Raw genomic sequence first — 10,479 nt, 5'->3', positions numbered from 1 at the left:
CAGTAGTTCTCTATCTCCGATGTCATAATTCCGTTCAGAGGCAGAGAATTTCTTAGAAAAGAAGGCACAGGGATGCGTACCCTCCTCGAACTCCTGAGAAAGTACTGCTCCCACCCCCACCGAGGAGGCATCCACCTCCACTCGGAAGGCCAACCTCTCATCCGGCTGTCTCAAAATGGGAGCGGAGGAGAATCGCTTCTTCAATTCTTCAAACGCGGCTAGCGCCTCTGGCGACCACTTAGCACAGTCAGCCCCCTTCTTAGTCAAGTCCGAGATGGGTTTCACAACCTCAGAAAATCCCTTAATAAACTGGCGATAATAGTTGGAGAATCCCAAGAACCGTTGGACCGCCTTTAGGTTCTCAGGTCGCGGCCACTCCAAGACTGCCCTGACCTTCTCAGGATCCATCTCGAACCCCTTGTCCGATAGGATATAGCCAAGGAAACATAATTTATTGACCGCGAACACACATTTCTCCAGCTTAGCACTTAATTGGTTAACCCTCAGGAGATCTAAAACCTCTCTCACTCTCTCCCAATGAGTCTCCAAATCCGGGGTGTAAATGAGTATATCGTCCAGATAGACCACAACCCCCCTCCCTATGACGGCACTTAGTACATCATTAATAAAATTCTGAAAAAACGCGGGCGCATTGGTTAGACCGAAAGGCATCACCAGATTCTCAAAGTGTCCTAGGGGTGTGTTAAACGCTGTTTTCCACTCATCCCCCTTCTTGATTCTCAGCAAGTTATACGCCCCACGTAAATCTATTTTACTAAACCAGCGAGCTCCCGTAATCTGGCTGAAAAGATCCGAGATCAACGGGATGGGATAGGGATTCCGCACCGTGATTTTATTAATCTCCCTAAAATCCAAACAAGGGCGCAACCCTCCATCTTTCTTCTTTACAAAGAAAAACCCCACTGCTACTGGGGACTTAGATGGGCGAATATGCCCCACCTCTAGACTCCCCTCAATATACTCTTTGAGCGCCTCCCTCTCCGGAATAGTGAGATTGTACAACCGTGTCTTGGGTAACACTGCATTAGGTATAAATTTAATCGAGCAATCATAGGTGCGATGTGGTGGTAATGTCTTGGCTGCCCTTTCCTCAAAGACCTCCCTGAACTCACATATTTCTTGAGGCAAATTGTCTATAGACAAAGACATAACGGATATGGGCAGACATCGACCATTACACCCATGCCCCCAAGAAACTACTGTCTCGGTCTCCCAGTTGATAATAGGGTTATGTTGCTTCAGCCAGGGCCACCCCAACACTACTTGTGCTGGTAACTTAGATAACAAGAACAAGTCAATCTCTTCCCTGTGGCCACCCACAATAAACTCCAGACCCTCCACCTGTTTGGAGATGACAGATTGCTGTAGAGGGGTCTTATCAATAGCCCACACCGGTATCTGAGACTTCAAGACCAAAGGACTCACCCTTAATTGCTCACAAAACTCTGAGTCAATAAGGTTGACTGCCGAACCACAATCAACCAAAATCCGGCACTTCTGCCCATTTACCCATCCATCAAGGGTCAACCCGGCAGTCTGAGTACAGGAAATATGCACACCTCCCTCCTTAGTAGGTTTTCTCCCTTTACCCTCAATAGACCTGGGGTTATTACCCTCCTTGGCGAACCATTCTCTGGAGGGGCATACCCTTGCTACATGTCCCATCCCTCCACACACAAAACAGCGTACTGTGCGGGACCCTTCACTCTTGGGTCTAGCACTTCGCACAGTGGCCCCAATCTGCATGGGTTGGTCCCCCGGGTCCTCTCCAAAAACAGAGAATTGAGGAGGGCTAACCCCCCCAGGACTCTTGTCTCCACGCTCCCGGAGGCGCCGTCCAACTCTAATTGCCAGCTGCATGGCCTCATCTAGATCTCCCGGAACAGGGTGAGAAACTAGATGATCTTTAACCTGGTCCGAGAGCCCTGTCTCAAACTGACTAAGTAGAGCGGGGTCATTCCAATGTACTTCTGCTGCCCACCTACGAAACTCTGTGCAATATTTCTCTATAGCGTGATCCCCTTGCACCACACGTCGTAGGTTATACTCAGCCGTGCGTACCCTGTCTGGGTCGTCATACAGTAACCCCATTGTGGAGAAAAACGCCTCTACAGTTAGTAAGCAAGCTGAGTCGGCTGGTAACGAATGTGCCCAGATGAGGGGATCATCTCTCAATAAAGTAATAATAATCCCAACTCTCTGTACCTCAGAACCGGAGGAAAACGGCCGTAGCCGGAAATACAAAAGACAGTCCTTTTGAAATCGGAAAAAATCTGACCTCTTACCTCGGAAGGGTTCAGGTAAGCTGACTTTTGGCTCCAGAGGCCGACCCACAGGGGCGCTACTCACCTGCCTCTGTATGCCCTCCACCTGAGAGGCTGTGTGTTGAGCCAACTGCTGTACTTGAGATACGCCAGAAGCTTGGATGGCATCCATTCGTAGCTTGATCCCCTCCATCTCAGTGGAAATCTGCTGCACCGCCTGGTACAACTGTTTCAGGTCCGTCATAATGCAAATGAACCTTTCCTTTTTTTTTTTTTTTTTTTTTTTTTTTTTTTTTTTTTTTTTTTTTACCGGCTGAGTGTACTGTTATGTCAGTCCAGGTAGCTGCAACGGGGCTAAGGGATAGCAGTAGGGAATCTCGCCCTGCACTACTCCCACTAGCTATCCCGGTCCCTGCCTCACGGGTGTGGGTCGGCTGTACTCAGGCTAAGCCTGACCCCGACAGCTCCTCTCTCACTGACACCGTAGGCCTAGAGGGAAGTGGGAGAAGGAATGCCCTATAAGACCTCTAGGGACTGGAGACTAAAGGGGGTCACCCCTAACGAACAAGTGAAGCTGCTACTGACAGGGACTGACAAGGGTGTGCGCTGACTAACAACACAAGCAGCACACAGGAAACATGAAGGAAAGAATTCCCCAAACCAATATGGGAAGGAACCATACACTAGGAAACAAACACAGGGAAACTGAGTAGAAATCAAAGGATAAGGCAATTCACTCACACAGTCAATTATACACAGAGGGAGGATTGGTGAACACAGAAGGGAAAACACACACACCAACTTGTTCACCCAAAACCTCCCAAAAACCAACCACGGAACTTCCTCTATCCAAGATAACCACCTACTCCTCCTGCTAAGGCCTAGCTCTGTAAAAGCGACACTCAGCACAGAACCATGGGAGGCATGGGTTTAAATACAGAGTAGAGACCACTCCTCCCAGGTGCAAATGGGAGGACAGACCAACCAACCAGGAAAGAAAGTAATGAACCTAAATACTCCTAACAATCGCTGCCACTATTCATGGGCACTTTTCCTATTGAAATTTGTTTGAGTTGTTCTTATCAGTAACTGTTTGTAGGACATTAAAGGGGTTCTCCGGATATGAAAATCTTTTAGTGCTATTAATGGGGTAATAAGTGCACCCATAGACTTTCAGCAGTGTTTTGAGTGATTTCTGGGATTCCCTGGCATCTTCTGCATTTGTTTACATGGTGTGGCTTCCTGTTCTTTTTTACAAAAACTACCATGATGCATTGCTCCTCGCTCAGAGCTGGCTCACGCTACCTCCCCCTCCTCTCACACTTCCTCCATTAGCTTAGCTAGCCCACCCACTACTAGCCCTTCCTAACTAACTCACTCAGCCCACCCCATCATACTTACCTGTCTTCCTGTCTGGATCTTCTTGGCACGGGAGATCACCTCCTTCTGTGGCTCCAGATCCTCCTCCTCTTGGCGGACTGCTGCGCAGGCGTGGGGGGCTAGCCCCTCATCTTCTTGACGTCAGCCGGCCTCCCATGCCTGTCCAATAGAACTGACATGCTGGCACTGTAGACGTCGAAAAGTGGAGGAAACGGTGGAAGGAACTGATATCCCGTGCCCAGAAGATCCAGACAGGAAGACAGGTAAGTATGATGGGTTGATGGGGATTAGTATTGGTGACGTTCTGTCACCGGAAATTCTGAAAATGTGTGATCTGGGTATACATTTTTTGTACGTAAGGTAGAAGTATCAATTTATCCTGGGCAACCCCTTTAATAAACTTAATAGCCATTTAGGCTTTTTAAGGAACCTATGGGCAGGTTCACACCTGCACCCGGTCTCCACTTTAGGCAATCCGGTGGGTTTTCGTCTTCTGCCCCGAGAAACTGGACAGGGGACGGAAACCTGGCGGTCAGTTTTCACTTGAATGGGTTTGCAAAGTGTAAACTGACTGATGGGTTTTTGTCCCTTGTCCAATTTCTCGGGGCAGAAGACAAAAACCTGCCGGATTGCCTAAAGCGGAGACTGGGCGCAGGTGTGAACCCGCCCAAAGATCATTAGAGGGTTACCAGGCTCCACTCTCTTAATAATTCAGATGCCAACACTGAAATCTATACCAGAAAACCGGGAGAATTTGCGCCTGTTTTCTGGTGTGTTATAAGTTTATCGGGCCGCGGCCTCCATCTTGGTCACCATCATACTTTTGCAAAAAGTGACAAGCGGGGCACAGACAGAGCAAGGGGCTGTGCTCCAAATATATGCCACGACGACTCCCATCTATAGGTTCACGCTAATGTCAGCTGTTCATTGTTCTCATCTATCAGAGGACCAGAACAACGGGCAGGTGCAAATGTGAATGAAACAGAGTTTAGTGTCCTTACGCTGGGTTCACACCTGCGTTCGGGTCTCCATTCTCAGCTTTCCGTCTTCTGCACGCAGAAGACGGAAAGCTGTCAGACCGGGTCTGGCCGTGAGCGTTTTATGCTCTCCGACGCGAAACCGTTTTTTTTAAAACCGGACACAGAGTACTGCATGTCCAACTCTGTGTCCGATTTTTTAAAAAACGGTTTCGCGGCGGAGAGCATAAAACGCTCACCCCCGGACATCTTTCAAACCCAAATGGGTGAGAGAGTCCTGCAGGTTTCTGTCTCCTGCCTCTGTTTTGTGCAGGAAACGGAAACCTGCAGAACGGAGACCGGGCGCAGATGTGAACGAGCCCTTAGGGGGTATTCACACTACCGTCATTGTCCGACAGCTAGCGTCCGCTGCTAATGTCTGTTCAAAATCTTGCGCGGACATTAGCAGCGGACACTCGCTGTGTCTGTGACATTTTGCATTGATTTATACGGCGATCGGGTGCGTTCTTTTACAGTCCGTGCCTGTCCTTAACTGTCCGTTCCCAAAGATGTCCGACTTTTCAAGCAGACAGAAAAAACCTACATGCTGGGTTTTGCTGTCCGCTTGAAAAGTCGGACATCTTTGGGAACGGCCAGTTAAGGACACTTAAAACGAATGCACCCGATCGCCATTTAAATCAATGTAAAATGTCCCGGACACAGCTAGTGTCCGCTGCTAATGTCCGCGCAAGATTTTGAACGGACATTAGCAGCGGACACCGACGCTAGTGTGAACGCTCCCTTACTGCTCATAGCAAACAATCAGACTATAACCTTTATTTTGGGATTTGTTTGCTATGGGCAACAATACCATTTTGTGGCCCTGTGTGTGTATATATATATATATATATATATATAGGGCCACATATATTTACATTGACTCTCTCTATATTGGATCCTCTATGAGGAAACCTGTGGAGACAAGAAGTAGGGCCGTGGCTAATAGCAACCGACCCTCGCCTCCCTGTGTATAAGCTGACGGCAGCAGGTGTGTGCTGTATACTGAGGCCGCCATTGCTGTCAGTGTATACTGTGTGAGGCGCCAGGTGTGTGCTGTGTCCTGAGGCCGCCATTGCTGTCAGTGTATACTGTGTGAGGCGCCAGGTGTGTGCTGTATACTGAGGCCGCCATTGCTGTCAGTGTATACTGTGTGAGGCGCCAGGTGTGTGCTGTATACTGAGGCCGCCATTGCTGTCAGTGTATACTGTGTGAGGCGCCAGGTGTGTGCTGTATACTGAGGCCGCCATTGCTCTGTCAGTGTATACTGTGTGAGGCGCCAGGTGTGTGCTGTATACTGAGGCCGCCATTGCTGTCAGTGTATACTGTGTGAGGCGCCAGGTGTGTGCTGTATACTGAGGCCGCCATTGCTCTGTCAGTGTATACTGTGTGAGGCGCCAGGTGTGTGCTGTATACTGAGGCCGCCATTGCTCTGTCAGTGTATACTGTGTGAGGCGCCAGGCCGCCATTGCTCTGTCAGTGTATACTGTGTGAGGCCATGTTCCTGTGTCAGGTGACCGCCCCCTCCTCCTGGTGAGTCACTTCCCCTCCACCCAGGTGAGACTCTCGGCAGGAACTTTCCCGGCTGCGGCGGCGGCTCCAGGTGAGTCTGTGGCTTCTTATTCGGTGTTATGAGGGGGACAATATGGCGGCGGGGAGCCCCGGCTGTGAGGGCCGAGCTGTGGTGTTTCCCGCCATAACTCTGCTCCAGCTGGACCTCACTCACCCGCCATTGTTTACCTCATGCGGGTAGTGCTGTGACCTGTAGTCCCTCAGACACCTGTGTATGACATATGGCCTCCATATCCTCTGACATGGGACACTATGGACCCCCATCTCCTGTATATTACACCATATGGGTTGTCTGTGATGTGTAGATCGCGGTAGAGGCAATATAACACGATGGCGTATTTACTCCTCGCCGCGCCAAGGCCGTAACGTTATTATTCGGTTTGTTTTTTTGTGGGACAGGTTGTACTTACTAAATGGCGCACGCTCAAAAAAACTGGTGTTGCAAATGGGAAAATAAATCGCCAATTGTGTTCTTGTTTTATGAGTTTTGTTTTTGCGACAAAAGCGAGATTGGTGTTAGTCTATGGGCTGGGACGGTGACCGCGATGCCAAATATAAATCAGTCTGGTTAGGCTGAAATACTTTGGAGAATATCTAAAACTTTACAAAAATCGCCGCCATATTCAGACACATGAAACTTTTTTGCGCTTCCATTTCCGTTGCTGTTGATGGATCTATTTTTGCGAGGTGATTTGTATCCCCTTAACATCGGTGTAGAGAACAGTGAGACTGGCGGACGCCATTATAGTCTGGGGTCTATTCTGCAAATAACCAATTTCTAAGAGGACAGGGTCTCCGTTTTTCGGGTCCCTCAGTGGGATGCCGTTGCAGCGCGGGATATTCATACGACAGAAAACGTTTCCGCCACCGCTTCCTCCGTGTGAACGTGCCCTGAGGCTAAGATCCCACATAGCGAATCACAACTAAGAAAAACTGCGGGAAAAAACCTGCAGCGTAAATGCCTTCTGTCTCTTATTCGTAGTGTTTTTATTGCACTTTTGCCGCGTTTTCCTCTGTTTTGCTGCGTTTTCCTCTGTTTTGCTGCGTTTTCCCCTGTTTTGCTGCGTTTTCCCCTGTTTTGCTGCGTTTTCCCCTGTTTTGCTGCGTTTTCCCCTGTTTTGCTGCGTTTTCCCCTGTTTTGCTGCGTTTTCCCCCGTTTTGCTGCGTTTTGCTGCGTTTTCCCCCGTTTTGCTGCGTTTTCCCCCGTTTTGCTGCGTTTTCCCCCCGTTTTGCTGCGTTTTCCCCCCGTTTTGCTGCGTTTTCCCCCCGTTTTGCTGCGTTTTCCCCCCGTTTTGCTGCGTTTTCCCCTGTTTTGCTGCGTTTTGCGGTTTCCTCTGTTTTGCTGCATTTTCCCGTTTTGCTTCGTTTTCCCCTGTTTTGCCGCGGTTTCCCCTGTTTTGCTGCGTTTTGCGTTTTCCTCTGTTTTGGTGCGTTTTCCTCTGTTTTGCTGCATTTTCCTCTGCCGCCTTTCTTCCCTTAATAAATCTATAGGGGTAACGCTTGTGTTTCTGCAGCTATATGTTACATGCTACCTATTTCCTAAACGCACGTGTTTTTGATAACTCAGCTTTTCCACAGGTTTTTATTTTTTTGGATGAACCAAAATCTGATTCATGTTGCTGGTGCTGTAAAACGCTGCTTGTTTTTCACACTTTCTGCAACCTGGGGCCTTGTCCTAATGACAGACATTATACTGACAGTACTGAGGCTGGGGTCAGATGGTGGTGTCATGTCTGTATATGGGGGTCATATCTGTATGGAGGGGGTCAGATCTGTATGGGGGGGTCATATCTGTGTGTGGGGGTCATATCTGTATGGGGGAGGGGTCATATCTGTGTATGGTACAGGGGTCATATCTGTATGGGGGGGGGCCATATCTGTATGTGGGGGTCATATCTGTATGGGTGAGGGGTCATATCTGTGTGGTGCAGGGGTCATATCTGTATATAGGGGTCATATCTTTAATGGGGGGGGTCATATCTGTATGGGAGGGTCATATCTGTAGGGGGGTCAGATCTGTGGGGCGGATCTTACAGTCAGCTGAATATTTTTATTTCTCAGTTTTCGGTTTCAAACACCCGACAAGACCCTGTTATAGACAATGGTGTCCGCTGGGCTCTGTGTGAAACTGTTTGTTGGGGTTCCCAAAGTTATATGGCTTGGTGTAAGGTAGTGCAGTTAGAGGATGATGGGGGTGATACTTCTGCACCAGCCGGAAAGTCAAAGGATAGGGATGCTCCAAATAACTGTCCATGAAATGAGAGGTATACAGCTGGACAGCGAGGGCTAGCAACCATATCTGAGGTCGTATGGAGCTGTAATATGGCCACATTTATGAGATTTATTTTTTAAAATACATACAAATGTTATACAAATAGAAATACCTTGTATAAATTGTTTGTGTACAGATTTACTGGGTAAAATTTCCTCTGACAGATTCTGATCACGTACAGACACACAATCTGCAGTATTTTCCATAGTTTTTGTATGCCTAGTGCATTACACCTGTAGGTATCGCTGTATCCCTGTAAGGTATGTACACACAGGACATTTGCACCAAATGCTTGTTTGTTTTAGTTGCAGGTTTCATTTGTCCTTGCTGTAGATGTGACACAGATATCACCCTCTGCATTGTAAGGAGCGAATTTGCAGCGGATCTGTTCATATCTCAGCGGTTGCTACTGGAAATGCTGCAGATTTTCCATCCACAGCGATAACTCAGAGCATAGACGACACGTGGTCAGGGCTCGGCCTCCGTGTGACAACTTTATAGGCCAAAGTGTTGTGTACAATCCTTGAGTCGTGAATCTGGTAGGAGATTCTCGCGCTGCAGATCCTGCTGTGAATTTCACCATTTGCAATGTGGATGTCTTGGGCATGGACAGGCTTAAAATACAGATATTTGGTGGAACATCGTCCAGGGACAATACTTATGACTTGTGAACCCGAGATCCCTTGGTGAAGCCATAGTGCTCATGTAGGACTCATTCTGTTGATTATGGAGGAGTTTATTCCAAAGACACTTTGGAAAGTGAAAATAATCACCCGGGTAGTTTGGGCCTAATATGTACTTGTAGGGTTTTTTGTCGTGTATGAAGCACAGTATTGTGCTTGTCGTGTTCCATCCTTGGCATGGACTCTTACATATCTGGTATTCTTCTACCTTCATCCCCCTGATGTTGTCATGTTTAGAGCTGGATTATGTGCAGGGTTTACACCGCTCAGCATGTGTATATAGTACCTTGTATTGGTTCACACTCCCGTTCTGTGTATCTTGTATATCCCTCTGTACTCATTTGCCAGGGCGTAGTGCGTGTAACTATTTATATTCGTCTTCTGTCCTAGAACGTGTTCTTGGTGTGTCCTCCCAACCTTTCACTTCCAGAGGAAAACAAACTGTTCCAACTTGTAGTTACCGTGCAGGTATGCATGGATTTGTATCGCACACGTTGTAAATCCGTCATCTCATCCTGGCCGGGGTCTGGAACGTCACTTTATTCTTCTTCCAAGTATCACTGGGACAATATTATAATGTTTATTAGCTGCTTAATAAATTGGCTGTAATTGAACTTGACACATTTAGGTTGTAAAATCATCAGGGAATAAAGTCTTGCAAGAAACCCAGTAGACCCAATGTAGACGGTCTATACCCCAATGAATATATAGTGAAGATCAATAGGTCTTTCCATAGTACACAGTGGTCATATCAGATTAAACGTGGTTATATATATATATATATATATATATATATATATATATATATATATATATATATATATAGTCCAGTGCTGTCACTAGAGTTTTGGACTTTGTTCACATCAGATTTAGTGGCTGTCTTTATTGTGTATGCTGAAGAAATGTTTATGAAAACATGGAGGAGGGTTATGAAACAATAAAGTGAACAAACCCTTAAAGGGATCCTATCATTAAAATTCATTTTTTTTGTCCCTAACCCGTCAGAATAGCCTTAAGAAAAGCTATTCATCTCCTACCTTTCGATATCTTCTCCACGCCACCATTCTGTATAAATCCCGGTTTCCATCGGTATGCAAATGAGTTCTCTCGCAGCACTGGGGGCGGGAGACAGCACTCAAACAGCACTGGGGGCGTCCCCCAATACTGCAAGAGAACTCTCCAGCACCGCCTCCATCTTCTTCAGGAACGGACTCTTCACGCGTCTTCTTCCGGCGCTGGCTTCAAACTTCTAGGCCTTGGGCAGCCGACTGCGC

At 47.6% G+C, this 10,479-nt stretch overlaps 1 protein-coding gene across 1 annotated transcript in view; it reads left to right on the top strand.

The window, feature by feature from the left end:
• The first annotated feature begins 6,249 nt into the window (after positions 1 to 6,249).
• The window catches only part of LOC142185119 (ligand of Numb protein X 2-like), a 33,112-nt gene continuing 28,882 nt past the window's right edge, over positions 6,250 to 10,479 (top strand). Inside the window, exon 1 of the mRNA XM_075260375.1 lies at positions 6,250 to 6,281. The gene's annotated coding sequence lies outside the window, so the exon portion shown is untranslated. The remainder of the gene's footprint in view (positions 6,282 to 10,479) is intronic.

This window comes from Leptodactylus fuscus, chromosome 11, assembly GCF_031893055.1.
Source record: "Leptodactylus fuscus isolate aLepFus1 chromosome 11, aLepFus1.hap2, whole genome shotgun sequence".
Taxonomy (NCBI): domain Eukaryota; kingdom Metazoa; phylum Chordata; class Amphibia; order Anura; family Leptodactylidae; genus Leptodactylus; species Leptodactylus fuscus.
The sequence above is the reverse complement of the archived record's forward strand: the minus strand, read 5'-3'. Positions and strand labels throughout refer to the sequence as shown.